The following is a 6,272-nucleotide window of genomic DNA, read 5'->3' on the forward strand; positions in this document are numbered from 1 at the left end:
GACTTTTTCTAACTCACACAAAGCACCGTAGGCTCCAGCAGTGGCCCTACCTGAGGAAAGAGAGAAAGCCATTCTGCACTTGTCTGTGAGTCTTGTATCTGAATACCTCAAAAATCTGACAAAACGCTGTACATCAACTGTCTAGGCAGAAAAGCCTAGCATTTTATTTTATTACGGAAGTTCTTTAGACTCCGACAGACTACCCTAGGCTTCATTTAACCTTCAGAGCCGATTTCCCTTTTAGTTCTCACAGTCAACAGTGCTTCCCTTTGTGAACTATCCAGCAGTTTTTCCTTACAGTTTCCACTGTGTTTGACCCTTGACAAATGCCAGCCCTGGCTTCTTTGTCCCTGACTCTCCCTTTCAGATCCTGCTTCCTTGGTCACCCTCTCTCAGAGCCTCATCTTCCTTGCTTAGCACTTTCCTCTGGCCCCAGTGACTCTTTGAGAATAATGTCATCATGAGTCTTAGCTAGGCTCTCTGTCTGAAGTCACAATTTTAGAACTACAATATGGAGCCCTGAAATTACATGATAATTTGGGAATTAAAAATTATTAATTCCATAGAATTAAAAATCTAGTTCCTGGAGGGAGTCATAGACATCACCTGATGGAATTTTATCTTTTAAAAGAAAATGAAGCAACCAAGGCTAGAAATGTTGTGTGACTTATCTAAAATCACACAAGTATTTGTTGCAAAAATAGGAATAGAATGCAGCCTATTTATCCATCTGTCAAAGAGAGATCAATCTTCTACATAGAGAAATTGTCTCTGATATTATCAAGAAAGGTAACATCCAAAAGACTGTGAAAAAGAAGGTATTGTGCTTTCATGCATGACTATGAGTGCATAGTTTTCAAGGGACCTTGCTAGAGAACATAGTAAGAAAAGAGATATTGAATGTGGACTTAAGAATCCACTGACTGGTTTCAAATCCTTCCCCTGCCATTTCCTAGCTTTGTGACCTTGGGCAAGTGCTTTAGTTTCATGATCTATAAAATGAGTACAGTAACAGTCTGACCTCAGAATGTTGAGGTGAAGATTAAATGAGATAGTTTATGGAAGAAATGCTTAACTCAGTACTGACATATAACTTAAAAGAGATCCTTTTGCCACCTGCTAATAATCTCCCAAGACATATCAATTTTAGGCGCATGCCATGTCCGGGTGGGTTATACTAATGTGAGAATCTAGGATTTTGTTTAATTTTCATGGCTCCTGGCATCATATAGTACAATCACAAATGTTCCGGAAGGAAAACATGTACTGGGCACAGCCAATAAATACAAAAATTGCTAAGTCAAGCTCATTTAAAAGCCACATGGTAATTCCCTAGTAATTCTGGGTTAATTGCATATTAATTACTATCTTGTTATAGCATCAATGAGCCATACATTTGATGTGGGAACCTGCAGCAGAGATTAAATGCTAAAATGGATTTTCTTCAAATGTTACAGAAAATGATCACTGATCACTCCGTATCGCCAAAGCTTTTCAGAAAAACCTCCTATGTTACTGCTTCTTTAAAGAGCTCAGTAATTATCTAAAGTATCCTCCAACTAATGTTTCTTCTAGTATAGGTATATGAAGAGTAGCCAGTAACATCTACCATCAGTGACCAACTGTTTCCCGATATTAATTAGATCAAAGCCTTTTGAGATAACGAGCCCCAGCCTACTGACCTCTTCTGGGGCGATGGTTTAATTGGGGGCAAGTGTCTTGGAATGTTCCCAAGGTCCTTCCCTCCACTTCTTTCCTGGGCCTTCAGAAGTTGACTTTTCCATGTTCCCTGCATTGAAATATGATCCCCAAAAATAAGTTGTATGAGCCCAGCTGAATTTCTTGGTAAAGAAATTATGTATAACAAGACGATTGGCAAGGTTATATCACTCCATGAAAGCTGTAATTTCCCTGCAATTGATTTCCTAAAGATAACTCGCTGTTTACGTGCAGTGAAAGCTAATTTAACAAGAAAGATGAGTCTCTTCAGAACACCTTGATTGGCAATTGTGATAAATTCCTATAATTACTATTGACTCAGAGAAGGATTTTCATTTGTTAAGATGTTGCTGAAATGACAGCCCGGTGATGGTTTTAAAAAGAGGAAATGGGATTGCTACATGCTGCTCCCATCTTCAAAAAAGAAACTTGAGGGATTGACAGGGTTACAGACATTTCAGAGAGTCATGAAGACCCTGTTGAATCTCAGAGAGACCTGCACATCCTACCTGGCATTTCTGTATTGACTGAAAATTCTCATAGGAACCATAGTTCTTAGACCCAAAGAGTCTGGCTCGGTCTCCTAACAAAGAAACAAAGCTGGATCTGGATCAGTAGTTCCATAGCAGAGGCAACAAAATTTAGTGTTAATGTTAAAAATTGAATAATATGAAAAAGTCCAACATTAGGCAAGTGGTAAAATCAATCAGTATAAATCCAAATGATATATTACAGTCATTAATGTGATTATACAGAGAATTAAAGACATAGGAAAATGACCACTACATGTTTTTAAGTATAAAAAGTAGGATACAAAGTTACAATTTGAGCTCAGGTATATAAAAAATACACATAAAAAGAACAGGAAGAAAATATGTCCCAGAATGTTAACAGTGGTAGCTGCTAGATCTCGGAATGATGGGATAAATAAAACCAATTAAAAAAAAAAGAAAAAAAAATCGACTTTTTAAAAAGTCTACACTATAATTAGGGTTTTTTCCTGATATCCATTTGGGTTGGCTTACTTAACAGAGCCAAACTACAGATGTATCTATTTCCTAAGTAAAAATTGTCCTTTGCCATTTGGGAGCTTTATCCATGACTATCTCAACTACCATTGTCAGCACCACCAAAAAGCTTCCCATAAACTTGTTGTTTGTGTTTCTACATGACACATACAAAAACTACAAGAACTTGTCTTCCAGGTGTGAGCTAAGATAGTCTACTCTGACATAATGTATAGACTTTCTATATAATTTGTCATATAAATGTAAGACATTACTAGTATTGATCATAATTTTATAATTATAATCATTAACATTCCTAAGTGCTCTCTTGCCATTAACTCATTTAATCCATTCAGCAATTCCAAGAGACAAAAAAGATTATCATCCTTAACAAAGATGACAAAACAATGGCTCAGAGAGCTGGACTAGTTTGCATGAGGTCACAAAGCAAAGTAATTATTTAAATCCAAGTCTTCTCTTTCAAAGTCTAGGACTCTTTCTACTGTACCATATTTATGGTAAAATTTTATAAACGAGGGGTGCTTAGCAAATTAGCATTTTATGCCTATATCTAATTTTTTTCTACTCCATTGAAAAACTATTAGCCAAATGTCCATAATATACAAAGCAATCCACAGATTCAATGCGATCCTTATCAAAATCCCAATGGTATTTATTTTTTCCAAAATAGAACAATCTTAAAATTCATAAAGAATCTCAAGGGACTCTGAATAGTCAAAAGAATCTTGAAAAAAAAAGAACGAAGTTGGAGGTATCATACTTCTTGATTTCAAAACATGCTACAAAGCTACATTAATTAAAACAGTATGGTATGGCATAAAGTCAGACATGTAGACCAATGAAACAGAACAATGAGCTCAGAAATAAACCCTTACATTTATAGCCAAATGATTTTCAACAAGGGTCCAATACTACACAATGATAGAAGAACAATCTCTTCAACAAATGATGCTCAGAAAACTGGACAGCCACATGCAAATGAATGGAGCTGGACCCTTACCTTACACTATATACAAAAATTAACTCAAAATGGATTAAAGACCTAAACTACCAGGGAGCCACATGAATGCATGCAAAAAGAATGATATTTAATGATATTTAATATTTATTGAGTGCGTACTATGTGCCAGCCACAGTTCCAAATGCTTTACATGTATAACATATGTAATTCACATCAGATTTACATGTATCTTATCAGTATTGAGAACACATCATATTTAAGGCACGATGGCCACTCTCAAGGAGCTCATAATCTAGGGACTCATATGTTCAGCACAAAACTCAGAACATGATAGAAACTTACTAATTATTATTGTTTAATAAAGTATTATTCAATAGATAAACAGAAGCAAGAAAATAAAATATATAAAAGAATAACTTCTACTGCTGAAAACTGAGTGACTGTAGCCTAACATAGTGAATATTTCAAGACTGTAATCTCATCAAGATATACCCACTAATATTCTTTTGTAAATATAATTAAAAACAGTAAATCTATTTTCACTGTGGGCAAGAATTTAACAAATCCTTACCTCTGATTTTGAAATAGCCACCCAGGAACTTATAACAGTGCTACAATATTTGCCTGCTCTAGAGACATATTGAAATTTTAAAATGATTGTAATAGCAATAAGAGTGGTCTTTCTCTTCTTAATGAAGTTCTAAAGAGCTACAGTCTCCTGTAATGCAAACAAGCATTTCTGCCTTGGCAGATTCATTACACAAACTCAGTCAACCATAGCTGAGCGGGATTGTATCCAGCAATGCTGCCACCTGCTGTATAAAAGTGAAATCGCTTTTCTTGGAAGGAAAAAAAAAATCGGTGGCATGACAAACGGGCGCTGCCGGGTTTAGGTAAATAGCTCTACTATGCCGGTGGCTCAGCACATTATTGAAGTCGGTTACTCTTCTATCTATCTAAGCTCACCTGGCTGTTGGCTAACTTACCCCTTTACTTACACTGTTGACTAACTGACCTGTTATACAGCAATTTGGCTTTCTGATTTTTTTCATTTACTCAAAATGAATTACTTAATGTTGAAATACTGTTTGTAGTGTCAGAATTTATAATGACGAGCCCCATGGCCTCATGTCTTAAGATAGCCTGTGTACAAGGTAGAGAGATAACAATGACTAGCAAACCTCCTCTTCTACTAGGACCATAAATATGCACACATCACGTATCTCCTCTCAAGTTTTACATATGTGCACACCCAGGCATACTGTCTAGGAGACTTTGTTTTTAATGTGACACACACACAAAAAATTAGTTAAATATAAACATTAAATATAAACATTCCCAGACCCTTTTAGCACCCCAAAATTATACACAATGGCCCAAGTACAATTAAGCAAAAGAGAGATAAAGCCAGATTTCAGAAAATGTATGACAAAAGCAAAGTTGATCTTTAGCAATCTGTTCACCTTTTAGTGATGTATTTCCCTTTGCTCTTGCTTTCCATGCCCATAACCTTTTGATGAGCCTTTAGATGTCCAAGTTATCCTTTTGAGACACTCAAGGAAGCATATTGCAAAACCTGAGATCCCCCAAAATCAAGACCTTTCCTGATTTCTCTTGCACCACCACCCACAACCACTGCATTAAAACTTAGTATTCCAGTTTTCTACTCCTGAATGATCTAGTTAATTATTTCTGGTAAATCATATAAACTGAGAGCCAAGTTACTGTGGCTAATTATTTAATATATTAACTACCCTCAAATGTTTGCATGTCTACAAAGGCTTCTGTCAACCCATAAGTTAATTAAAATCATGGAGAACTGGCAGGATTTTAGGCACCATGAATATTGATCGAGCCAGTAGGAATATTTAGATGTGTCAGATGAGGAAAAATGTTCTGTGTCAGCCTTTAAATAATAGTATGTAGATAGCAGCCAGCAGTTCTACCTACATCTAGGAGTTCCTAAGCATACGTGTGCACGTGCACGCGTACACACACACACACACACACACACACACACCTTTTTCTGCTGTATACCCATATATAGATACACACTTACACCTCTACAGATGTAAAGACCTCCCTACCTTCCCAACTCCCCACCCCCGCCACCAAGGAGAGAAAATGCCATCCACTTGTAAATACAAACATCCTAAATGTTTATAGACACCATTCGCCCAACAGAAGCAGTTCCAAGTCCAGACTTCACATGCTCTTTCTAGGATACCACAGTCACCTTACATCCATACAGTAGCTCAGGTAGTGAAGTGGGCAGACTTTGGGGAAAACATAAATCACTCTTGGTATGAAACATTAGGTAAGTGCTTTCATCATTTTCAGTTAATGTTCCATAACTTTTTCTCTGAGATCCCATGCTGAAAGCAGGAGGTCGTCCCGATATATCAACACACCCCTTTTAGAAGACTTATCCCATCCAGCTGAAGCAACACCTACAAGAAAGAAATCCAAACTTAAACAGGAAAACTACGTAGAAGGATCCCTTGCTGGAAAGTTTTTCCTAACAGCTATGGCAGAAGTCAATTAAATCGTATCTCATCAAAATC

The sequence above is a fragment of the Pteropus alecto genome, unplaced genomic scaffold, assembly GCF_000325575.1.
Source record: "Pteropus alecto unplaced genomic scaffold, ASM32557v1 scaffold24, whole genome shotgun sequence".
Taxonomy (NCBI): domain Eukaryota; kingdom Metazoa; phylum Chordata; class Mammalia; order Chiroptera; family Pteropodidae; genus Pteropus; species Pteropus alecto.